The 12,137-nt window shown below is 46.9% G+C and overlaps 5 non-coding genes across 5 annotated transcripts; 2 read left to right on the top strand and 3 right to left on the bottom strand.

The window, feature by feature from the left end:
- Window positions 1–8,709: 8,709 nt before the first annotated feature.
- trnay-gua lies at window positions 8,710–8,795 on the bottom strand. The gene is given in 2 exon segments: window positions 8,710–8,745; window positions 8,759–8,795. It is a non-coding gene; the product is annotated as a tRNA-Tyr (tRNA).
- Window positions 8,796–8,867: 72 nt separating this feature from the next.
- Window positions 8,868–8,940, top strand: trnaf-gaa. Its single transcript has one exon. It is a non-coding gene; the product is annotated as a tRNA-Phe (tRNA).
- A 372-nt stretch (window positions 8,941–9,312) lies between these two features.
- Window positions 9,313–9,385, bottom strand: trnak-uuu. Its single transcript has one exon. It is a non-coding gene; the product is annotated as a tRNA-Lys (tRNA).
- Window positions 9,386–9,686: 301 nt separating this feature from the next.
- trnal-cag lies at window positions 9,687–9,769 on the bottom strand. Its single transcript has one exon. It is a non-coding gene; the product is annotated as a tRNA-Leu (tRNA).
- Window positions 9,770–9,948: 179 nt separating this feature from the next.
- On the top strand, window positions 9,949–10,021 carry trnaa-ugc. The gene has a single exon. It is a non-coding gene; the product is annotated as a tRNA-Ala (tRNA).
- Window positions 10,022–12,137: the final 2,116 nt, after the last annotated feature.

Here is a 12,137-nt window from a genome sequence, read left to right as displayed (position 1 = left end):
TGGTACAGGTGTGGTATTCCCTTTTTAGAAAAAAAATTGCGGCTGGGTACCTTCCACTGCGGTGTCCCAATTGCTACAAATTTGCGGAAGGCCTCAGAGTCCACCAGCTGGTATGGTAAAAGCTGGCGGGCTAAGAGTGCAGACAAGCCAGCTGTCAGACGCCGGGCAAGGGGGTGACAGTCAGACATTGGCTTCTTACGCTCAAACATGGCCTTCACAGAAACTTGGCTGGTGGCAGATGACTGGGAATGGGAACAGGTGGTCAAGGTGGAAGGCGGAGTGGAGGGTGGTTCAGACGGGTCAAGGAGAGCAGAGGTAGAGCAGTAAGATGCTGGACCAGAAGGAGTGTGGCTTTTAGTTTGCCTGTTGCCTTTGAGGTGTTGCTCCCAAAGTGCTTTGTGCTTGCCGCTCATGTGCCTTCGCATAGAAGTTGTACCTATGTGGCTGTTGGGCTTACCAAGGCTCAGTTTCTGACTGCACTCATTGCAAATTACAATGCTTTTGTCAGAGGCACACACATTAAAAAAATCCCACACTGCTGACTTTTTGGAAGTGTGCGATCTGGCGGTAACAGTAGAAGTTGGCGGAGTTGGCGGTATTGGCGGCAATGGCGGGTGCGTTGGCCGGCTGAACACAGGTGCCGATACATGTTGTTGCCCTACTGATCCCTGCGGGCTGTCCTCCCTGCTTCTTCTAAGTCTTATTCTCCTACTGCCTCTCTGACTCTCCGTCTCTCCATCTGAACTACCCTCCTCTTGCTCTCTTCTACTAGGCACCCACAAAACATCAATCTCCTCATCATCATTCTCCTCAGATGCATCAATTTCTTCTGACACATCACAGAAGGAAGCAGCAGCGGGGACCTCCTCCTCATCACTCATTATGTCCATCTCTATCGTGTTCTCTGCCAGAATTAAATCTGGTGTAAGGTCCTCATCTCCTTCATCTTCTTCTGGCAATAATGGTTGCGCATTACTCAGTTCAAGAAACTCATGGGAAAATAACTCCTCTGACCCCAGTGAAGAAGGGGCACCGGTGGTGGAGGAAGTGTTACTTGGGGTGGCCATAGCAGTGGAGGATGAGGAGGATGTTGTGGTAAGTTAGAAACGGTAGAGGATGGGGTGTGCTGTGTAAGCCAGTCAACTACCTCTTCAGCATTTTGGGAGTTCAGGGTCATTGGCTTTTTAAAACTGGGCAATTTGCTAGGGCCACAGGATTGCATAGCAGCACGGCCCCTAGCACGGCCTCTGCGTGGCGGCCTGCCTTTGCCTGGCATTATTTTTAAAAAAACAACAACAACAACAAAAACTCAGTTGGTTTTTCTGGAAACGATAATACACACAGCTAGATGGCGGGTTGAAGAAAACACTGTGCAAATAATGCCTACAAAGTCAACGTATACACTACTACAGCGGTGGATACGGATTACGTAAAATATATGAATGCTGCTTGAAAAAAAGTAACTCAAGTGGTTTTTCTAGAGACGATAATATTATCAATATTTAGACAAAATGTGAACAAGGTCACACAGCTCGATGGCGGGTTGAAGAAAACAGTGTGCAAATAATGCCTACAAGGTCAACGTATACACTACTACAGCGGTGGATACGGATTACGTAAAATATATTATGGCTGCTTGAAAAAAGTGACTCCGGTGTTTTTTCTGGAGACGGTAATATTATGGATATTTAGACAGAATGTGAACAAGGTCACACAGCTCGATGGCGGGTTGAAGAAAACAGTGTGCAAATAATGCCTACAAGGCCAACGTATACACTACTACAGCGGTGGATACGGATTACGTAAAATATATGAATGCTGCTTGAAAAAAGTGACTCCGGGGTTTTTTCTGGAGACGGTAATATTATGGATATTTAGACAGAATGTGAACAAGGTCACACAGCTCGATGGCGGGTTGAAGAAAACAGTGTGCAAATAATGCCTACAAGGCCAACGTATACACTACTACAGCGGTGGATACGGATTACGTAAAATATATGAATGCTGCTTGAAAAAGTGACTCCGGTGTTTTTTCTGGAGACGGTAATATTATGGATATTTAGACAGAATGGGAACAAGGTCACACAGCTCGATGGCGGGTTGAAGAAAACAGTGTGCAAATAATGCCTACAAGGCCAACGTATACACTACTACAGCGGTGGATACGGATTACGTAAAATATATTATGGCTGCTTGAAAAAAGTGACTCCGGTGTTTTTTCTGGAGACGGTAATATTATGGATATTTAGACAGAATGTGAACAAGGTCACACAGCTCGATGGCGGGTTGAAGAAAACAGTGTGCAAATAATGCCTACAAGGCCAACGTATACACTACTACAGCGGTGGATACGGATTACGTAAAATATATGAATGCTGCTTGAAAAAAGTGACTCCGGTGTTTTTTCTGGAGACGGTAATATTATGGATATTTAGACAGAATGGGAACAAGGTCACACAGCTCGATGGCGGGTTGAAGAAAACAGTGTGCAAATAATGCCTACAAGGCCAACGTATACACTACTACAGCGGTGGATTACGTAAAATATATTATGGCTGCTTGAAAAAAGTGACTCCGGTGTTTTTTCTGGAGACGGTAATATTATGGATATTTAGACAGAATGTGAACAAGGTCACACAGCTCGATGGCGGGTTGAAGAAAACAGTGTGCAAATAATGCCTACAAGGCCAACGTATACACTACTACAGCGGTGGATACGGATTACGTAAAATATATTATGGCTGCTTGAAAAAAGTGACTCCGGTGTTTTTTCTGGAGACGGTAATATTATGGATATTTAGACAGAATGTGAACAAGGTCACACAGCTCGATGGCGGGTTGAAGAAAACAGTGTGCAAATAATGCCTACAGGGCAAATAATGCCTAAAAGGTCAACTTATACACTACTACAGCGGTAGTAAAATAAAAAAAGTAAATAAAAAAAAAATGAATATTAAAAAAAAAAATTAAAGTTGGTGCTGCTGAACTACTAGGAGCAGCAGATTAGCACACCAGTCCCACTCCCCAACACTGCTAGACTAATAGCACTGGGCTCTTATAGTAGTAGTAGTAGTAGTAGTAGTAAAACAACAAAAAATAAATAAAAGCAGTCCTTACAAGGACTACTGTTATTGCAGCAGTCAGCAGATGAGATCAGAAGCAGGACAGCTGCCCACTGCAGCTACATACAGAGCACTGCAGTAGAAGGTAGATTACTAGCCAGCAAAGCTACCTAAGCTTAAATGTCCCTCAAACCCCTGCAGACTTCTGTCCCTCCAATAACAGAGCAGTATCAAAACGATTACTAGCCAGCAAACTTTCAACTGTCCCTGAAATCACTAACAGGCAGCAGCTCTCTCCCTACACTATCTCTTCAGCACACACAGGCGAGTGAAAAAACGCTGCAGGGCTTCGGTTTTTATAGGGAAGGGGAGTGGTCCAGGGGAGAGCTTCCTGATTGGCTGCCATGTACCTGCTGGTCTGGGGTGAGAGGGCAAAAAAAAGCGCCAACAATGGCGAACCCAAAATGGCGAACGTCGCGCGACGTTCGCGAACTTCCGGCGAGCGCGAACACCCGATGTTCGCGCGAACAAGTTCGCCGGCGAACAGTTCGCGACATCTCTAGAGATTATTATATGATCCCCTTATATATGTATACATAGTCATCATATCAAGCCTTATGCACCTCTTCTTCAGCGTCAACAACCCCATCTTGGCCAGTCTTTCCTCATAGCTAAGATTTTCCATAACTTTTACCGGCTTAGTTGCCCTTCTTTTTACCCTCTCTAATACAATAATGTCCTGTTGGAGCACAGGAGAACAAAACTGTACGGCGTATTCTAGACGGGGGCCTTACCAGTGCTCCATACAGTGAAACAATGACCCCCTCCTCCCGTGACTCTCTGCCCCATTTAATACAGCTGAAGACCTTATTTGCCCTTGATGTTGCTGACTGGCATTGCTTGCTACAGCCAAGTTTATCATCTGCAAGGACTCCAAGGTCCTTTTCCATAATGGATTTGCCCAGTGCAGTCCCGTTTAGGGTATAAGTGGCTTAGATATTTTTACATCCCACGTGCATGACTTTCCATTTATCAACATTAAATTGCATTTGCCACTTAGCTGTCAGATTACCAGTTTGTCAAGAACCTGTTGCAAGGATGCCGCATCCTGGATGGAATTAATTGGGCTGGATAGTTTTGTGTCATCTGCAAACACAGGTACATTACTTACAATACCCTGCCCTAAGTCATTAATGAACAAGTTAAACAAAAGTGGATCCAAAGCCGAGCCCTGAGGGACCCCACTAAAAACCTTAATCCAAGTAGGGAATGTACCATGAACTACCTCCCTCCTGTATTCCCACAGTCAGCTGTTGCTAAGCAGATATTTGGGGCATCCTTATTTCAGACAGCTGATTCCTTGCTTCTCCTTTTGAAGGTGTTTGGTAACTGTCAAAAGGGCCCATCTCTTTTGGTGCTATTTGGTTGCCAGCAGAATACACCAAAGATGTGTATTGTGCGTTTTGCTTGGTGGGACATAAAAACCCCAATAGATGTCTTCAACACCGGTTCTCGTAGCAAAAGAAAAGGCAAGGATTCTCGCCTGCTCGGGGAGACCCCAGTGGGTTTTAAATCCATTGCCTTAAGTACTCGCCACTGCTTCAGCATGCCTGTGGGTCATGTTCCCACGGATTCATGTATTTGCATGAATCCGTGGGAGCTTGCCAAATTGAGCAACTGGGCTCGGGTGTGACTCTGTGCTATATGTGTACATGTCATGTGATTCAGCTGCAACAAGACATCTGATTCTGTCATGGATGTATTTATACACCCAAAGAACTCCATTTGGGCTTGAACCACAAGATTCTCAGTTAACAGCAGAATGTGCTAACTGTTTCTTCTAAAGTGACTTTTGGGCTGGTTCTGAAACTTCATTTGTGCTGCACATCACAAAACAGCAGGTTCCACCGAGATTTGAACTCAGATCACTGGATTCAAAGTCCAGATTGCTAACCATTAAACCATGGAACCAGCAGTTTAGGGGGACAGCATCTGATGCAGCCACATAGACCGTAAAAGCTATTAATGAAGGGGGGGTGCAGTAAATGAATAACAGGGCAGTATTTGTTGTGTGTCCAAAGCAAGGTAGGGCTTAATGGGGTTTGATATTGCTCCAACTTGCAGTGCAGCAGTAAAGAGTGACTGAATCTTATCAGAGCACAAGTCACATGGCTGAGGGCACCTAAGGAACTAACAACATGTCTAGCCCCATGTCCGAATTCAAAATGAAAGAAACAGTAGGAGCAGAAAATGGAATGTCTTTTAAAGTAATGAAAATACAATGTACTGTTGTGCTGCACTGTTAAAACTGACATGGTAGCTTCAGCAACTCTACAAAAGTTGGTATAAACAAGCTGCTGTGTAGCCAAGGGGGCAGCCATTCAAAACTGAAGAAGGTGAAAAGTCGCAGGATGCACAGCAGGTAACAGAGGGGCTATGTAGTATACAACGGGATTCTCCAGAACGTATTTGTTTTCCATTGGGTACCCTGTGCTTGAATGGCTGCCTCCACGGCTACATAGAAGTTTGTTTATATCAACTATAGTTGTGTTTCTGAAGCAAACGCACCAGTGCAGGACACAACAGTACATTATATTGGCATTCCTTTAAGACACTTTCAGTTTTTGGTGTTACTGTACCTTTAAATCTAAAAAAAAAAAATCAGTGCAACGCAGGATTCTGCAGAAGGAGCACTATGCATTGTGATGTCGTTTGATATCGAGTTGTTGTGTTTTAAAGGCACCTTTAATTTAAATTCTCTAAAACGGAAATGGTTCTCTTTGCTCCAACTGACATCATTAACATCCGGAAGGACCCATCACAGCTAACAATTCCACTATCACTTCAGGCCCGGTCCCTTGAGGTTATCCTAGATTCTTTCACTCCTCATATCCAGTCACTTATTAAATCATGCCACTTCCACCTACGCAGGGCCGGCCTTAGGCCAATTGGACCAATTGGGCCCAATTGGGCCCCGCACCTCTGGGGGGCCCCGCACCACAGGGCAGCACAGATAATATTTCCCTCAGCACATGATGCTGCCTGGCCTGCCCCCAACTTTGAGAGTCCAGCCCATCCCCAAATCCATAGGTCTAGCCTGCCCCCAACTCTCATAGGCCCAGCTTTCCTCCAACCTTGATAGGCCCTGCCTGCCCCCAATCCAACCAAGCCTGCTCCCAAGCTGAATCGGCCCAGCCCCAAACTAATTGGCCCAGTCCACTCTCCTATTTCCTCCCTCTCTCTCTTACCCTGTGTGCCCCTATTATGTTACCTTGTCTGCCCCTTTCCTTTCTATTTTGTGCCTGTATGCCCTTATTTTCCTAAATACTTGGTGTGTCAGTAGCCAGCAACACTTTGTCTAGGGGCCCCGCCAACATGGTCCCAATTGGGCCCCACATGTGATAGGACCAGCCCTGCACCTACGGAGCATATCCAAAATATGATCATTGATCACCCAAGATGCTGCCAAATTTCTTATGCACTCCCTCGTCATATCACGTTTAGACTACCGTGACTCTCTTTTAATTGGCCTTCCCCTCCAGAGACTGTCACCTCTCCAGTCCATAACGAACACTGCCGTGAGGCTCATAGGCCTCAGCAACCGCTCCTCCTCTGCCAGTCCCTACACTGGCTTCCGCTACCTTTCAGGATCAAATTCAAATCAATGACCCTGACATTCCAAGCACTTCATAACTCTGCCCCACCCTACATCTCTGAACTCATCTCTATATACTCACCCAACCGCTTACTATGCTCCTCTACTGACCTGATACTCAACTCTTCTCTCATTACCGACTCACATGCTCGCATTCAAGACTTTTCAAGGGCTGCACCCCTCCTCTGGAACTCCCTCCCACACTCTGTCCGACTTTCTCCCAACCTATCTGCTTTCAAAAGATCTCTTAAAACGCACTATCCTATCCTCACTCTGCTTAGCTACCAAATGCAATACCACATACAGCAGTACATCTCTCACTCACTTAATTCTGATCTTTCCCACACCCACATCCACACCTTGGTGTCTTATTCCCTTCCCTTTAGACCGTAAGCTTTTTTTGCACAGGGCCTTCCTCACCTTTTGAATCCAGTACTGGTTGTGATGAATTGCATACATGTGATTTAGTTGTAGAAGCACATTTACTTTACAGCGCTGCAAAATATGCCGGCATTATATAAATAAATGTTAACAATAATAATAATAATAATAATAATAATAATAATAATATAATAATAATATCTAGTATAGGTAAATCTAAAAAAAACTGGACATGTTGAGTAATTAATGAAGACGTTTCACTACTTATCAGAGCAAGTTTAGTTGTTTTTAGATTTACCTATACTAGATATTATTATTATTATTATTATTATTATTATTATGACCTGGATGAATGAAAATATTCATAGTCATAATAATAATAATAATAATAATAATAATAATAATAATAATAATAATTCTGTTATGGGAAAACACATTTTTTTTAAATATATATTTGAAACCTGGACCCTCAGATTAAAAGTCTGATGCTCTACCGACTGAACTATCCAGGCTCTGCGTCGCTCTCTCCTCCGCCGATTTTAATGGCCTTTCCGTTAGGCCACAGGAAGCATGCGGTAGAGGGGGGGGTAAGGGTTTGTTTTAACTTCTTGGAAATTCACATTTGGGCACCAGGAATTACGAAGGCTCGCCCGAATTTACAACGGTATCCGTTATCTGGGAGGAACGGCAATATCGCAAAAGGAGTCGCGCTTGGATCGATGGACGGGAAAGTGCAAGTCTCCTCTTTGATTGTAAGGAATTCAATTGGTCTGAAAGTCCAGATTTGTGTTTGGCAGCAGAGAAGTTCCGTGTGATTCGAACCCACGCCTCCAGGGGAGACTGCGACCTGAACGCAGCGCCTTAGACCGCTCGGCCATCCTGACTGCGAAAGCTAGACTTTGTGAGGGTGGAGGCCAGCCTTCATAATGGCCTCTGTCACATTTTTTTGAGAAATGCATCCTACGGCCGCAAACCCATTTGACTCAAAACTCTCCATTCTTCGTTCTTGACAATGGACATAGACCACACATTGTGGGGTTTTTTTTCTTCTTCTGCCTGGCAAAAAGTTTTAGCAGAGTATGGTTTCGATCCATCGACCTCTGTGTTATGGGCCCAGCACGCTTCCGCTGCGCCACTCTGATGACTGCCGTCCTTTGGGTGATTCTCTTCCTTTACGTTGTTTCTAAGACATGCAGCTAATGTTTCCAACATAAGGTAGCAAAGGGACAAGAAAGGTCCCTGCAATTGACTGGCTGCAAAGAAACGGATGCATAGTGTCTCCTTTTAGAGGGCAGAAGCTATACCCTCGAAGTGTGGTGCCCTCAACAGTGTGTGTGGGTGGGGGGGGTGCCATTGGTTGTCACCATTCTTGTTAGTCGTAATGAAAGGTGGCCCAAACCTGCAATAGTATCCATTTGTTGGGAGGCACGTGAGTGGCTCATGTGGTGTCGTGGTTGGATAATGGGCCAGAAAAGAAGGAAGCGTCTAATCGCGCTTAGCGCTTGACGGGGTGTGGTGTCCTCAGCATTCGTCCTCAGCCACATGGTGCAGAAAGAGCTTTCTTGAAATGCCACTCATCTCCTTCTTAGGCTCGCATTGGAAAACAAAGCGTCCTTCGAGCCGGAATCGAACCAGCGACCTAAGGATTGCTCGATCACACCTACAGTCCTCCGCTCTACCAGCTGAGCTATCGAAGGCCGGTGGGGCACCCATCGCCCGTGACTTGGTGGACTTCAATTGTTCAGCTGCTACAGGGTGGCGCACCCGGTGCCGAAATAGCTCACTTGGGAGAGCGTTAGATTGAAGATCTAAAGGTCCCTGGTTCGATCCCGGGTTTCGGCAGGTGGGGCCGCGGAGCCGTCGGTGGCTTTTGGGACCAATTTAAGTAGGCTCTGGGACACGAATGTAGCCACACGTTGGCGAAGGCGCTATACGGAAGATCGGCCCTGCTAAGCAGGGCTCCGACTGAGAAAGATCTTCCTCCCGGGCCGCTTTTGGGAACCAATGGGACCGACCTCACTTCCAGAAGAGCAAAAAGGCACTCGGAAGCATGCCTGCGGTTTCTGATTTCCTGGGGTGTCCCTTGGGAAAAGCTTCCCGGAACACACTGGCAGTTAGGCAGGTGAAAAAGAGTTAAAAGGTTAAACTTGACGGACGTGTGTTTATTTTCAACCTAACTTAAGGCTTTACACGTCACTTCAGAGAAGGCCGCGTCGCCCGAACAGGGACTTGAACCCTGGACCCTCAGATTAAAAGTCTGATGCTCTACCGACTGAGCTATCCGGGCACTGCGTCGCTCGTTCCTCCGCCGCTTTTAATGGCCTTTCCGTTAGGCCACAGGAAGCATGCGGTAGAGGGGGGGGGTAAGGGTTTGTTTTAACCATTCTTGGAAATTCACATTTGGGCACCAGGAATTACGAAGGCTCGCCCGAATTTACAACGGTATCCGTTATCTGGGAGGACGGCAATATCGCAAAAGGAGTCCTCGCTTGGATCGATGGACGGGAAAGCGCAAGTCTCCTCTTTGATTGTAAGGAATTCATTTGGTCTGAAAGTCCAGATTCGTGTTTGGCAGCAAAGAAGTTCCGTGTCAGAAGTGGGATTCGAACCCACGCCTCCAGGGGAGACTGCGACCTGAACGCAGCGCCTTAGACCGCTCGGCCATCCTGACTGTGAAAGCCAGCCGTTGTGAGGGTGGAGGCAGCCTTCATAAGCGCCTCTGCCGTCTGCTTCTGACAGATAGATGGATCATAATGACTTAGGCTTCCCCGGCTCTTTTGAAGAGTGAGCCCGCAGAGATTGTTCTCATGTTTGAGGCCATAAGCAAAACGGGGCTCAAACGTCGGCGATGGGGGTGTAGCTCAGTGGTAGAGCGGCATGCTTTGCATGTATGAGGTCTTGGGTTCAATCCCCAGCATCTCCACCGGCGGGTCTTTAAGGCCGCTGCTTTAACGTGCAGGTCACGTATTTTGGAGCAGAATGTTTCCCTTCAAATAATGTTTTGCGGACACTGGCGGCGTTAAGTATAGAGGGGGAATGTCTAGGTAGCACGCTCTACCATCTGAAAAAAAAAAGACGTCGATAGCTTACTTCTAACATACAGCTTGGGTTTCCGATACAAGGGAGCGAAGGGGCAACCAGAAGTCCTCTACCCTTCCGGCTCTCTGGAATCCAAAGACGCTAAAATACAAGAGGCTTTTAGAGGCCTCATTTGTAGTGGCAATCCTCGGTGACTAATATATGGTTCCATGTTTAGAGCAGACAATGCCTGAAGATGGAAACTCTGGCGTTTCCACGCGCTTAAGGCGACACCGTGGTGGCCGGTGGCAAGCGTCGTCTCTGTGGCGCAATCGGTTAGCGCGTTCGGCTGGTTAACCGAAAGGTTGGTGGTTCGAGCCCACCCAGGGACCGTCTTTTCCCTGCTGCTCTCTGTGCAATCCAAGACTCGAACAAGTATACATGGCGACTGTTCTTCTGCAAGCAAAGGTGTCTAGGCAATCACCTAGGGAGGATTGAAGTGGCTGCTAGGGAGCTCCAATCTGCCAATCTGAATACATGGGGCCTGCTGTGGCTGTTGTTTGAATGTTCTTTGCAAACCCCTGCTCTGACTGGCGTCACCCCCACCGAGAAAGAAGCGCACATGATTTCTCCCTTGCTTCCTATTCATTTCCTTTGCCACTTCATAATGGTGGTCTTTCAAAGCATTGATAATCTGTGTCGCTAGAAATCTGAAGAGGCCTGCCACCCTTATGACTGAAACCGCCTTCATGTTGCGCTCTAAGACAAAGGATTTAAAAACCAGTTTCGAGGAGCGTTTTTTTATTTCCCGGGCCTGCCCCCCTCCCAAAAAAGAAAAAATCTAGCAGAGAATGGTTTCGATCCATCGACCTCTGGGTTATGGCCCAGCACGCTTCCCGCTGCGCCACTCTGCTAAATCGCAGCTGGCACGCGCAGGTGTTCTTGCTGCGCTGCTGCATTGTATGGGGGTGGGGAGTGAGGCAATAACTTCTTCCCCAACATGCGTTTTTATGTCCTGTCAAGCCTTCCGGAGGCGAGGGGGGGTGGCTGCCTCGCTGGAAAAATACATCTTCCCTTATGTCTCTAAGTAGCTAAAATTTAGCAGCCTCATTGTGTGGAGCGCAATCCTGGGGAATTAACACCATTCTTGAGAAACCTACTATCTAACTCGGACCGCGCAAACCCATTTTGACTTCAAAAAACTCTCCCCTTCTTCCGTTCTTGAACAATGGACATTCACGGACCCCACATTGTGTTGGGTTTTTTTTTCTGTCTTCTGCCTGGCAAGATACAGTTTTACAGAGGATGGTTTCGAGTTCCAATCGGACCTTGGTTATGGCCCAGCACGCTTCCCTGCGGCCACTCTGCTGATTCCCGTCCTTTTGCGGTGATTCTTTGCCTCGCGCCTTCTAAGGACATGCAGCTAATGTTTCCAACATAAGGTAGCAAAGGGAAAAGAAAGGTTCCCTGCCAGAGTTCGATGACGCAAGAATCGGCAGACTAGTGTCCCAGAGCAGAACTACACCCTCGAATAGTGTGGTTGGCCCTCGAACCCCAGTGCGTGTGTTGACAGTGTGTGGTGTCGGGGGCCGTGCCATTGTTGTCACCATTGTTCAGCGAATGAAAGGTGGCCCAAACCTGCAATAGTTCCATTTGTTGGGAGGCACTGAAGTGGCTCATGTGGAGCGTCTTGGTGCAGATAATGGGCCAGAAAAGAAGGAAGCGTAACGCGACTTAGCGCTTTGACGGAAGCGGCGCTGGTAGCCTATGGTTCTCTCCCCACGCTCGGTGCCCTTGAGGCCTGCGCCGCGTGTGGCTGCGTCTCGCCTCAGGAATTGCGTGTCCTCAGGCCACATGGGTGCAACGCAAGAGCTTTCCTGAAATACTCATCTCCTCTTACGCTCGCATTGAAAACAAAGCGTCTTTTCGAGCCGGATCGATGAGACCAGCGACCCTAAGGATTGCTGCATTCACACCTAAGTTTCGACAAATCTCAGCTGAGGCTATCATTCTCCTTCCAG

This window comes from Xenopus laevis, chromosome 3S, assembly GCF_017654675.1.
Source record: "Xenopus laevis strain J_2021 chromosome 3S, Xenopus_laevis_v10.1, whole genome shotgun sequence".
Lineage (NCBI taxonomy): Eukaryota > Metazoa > Chordata > Amphibia > Anura > Pipidae > Xenopus > Xenopus laevis.
This window is presented reverse-complemented; position numbering and strand designations above follow the sequence as displayed.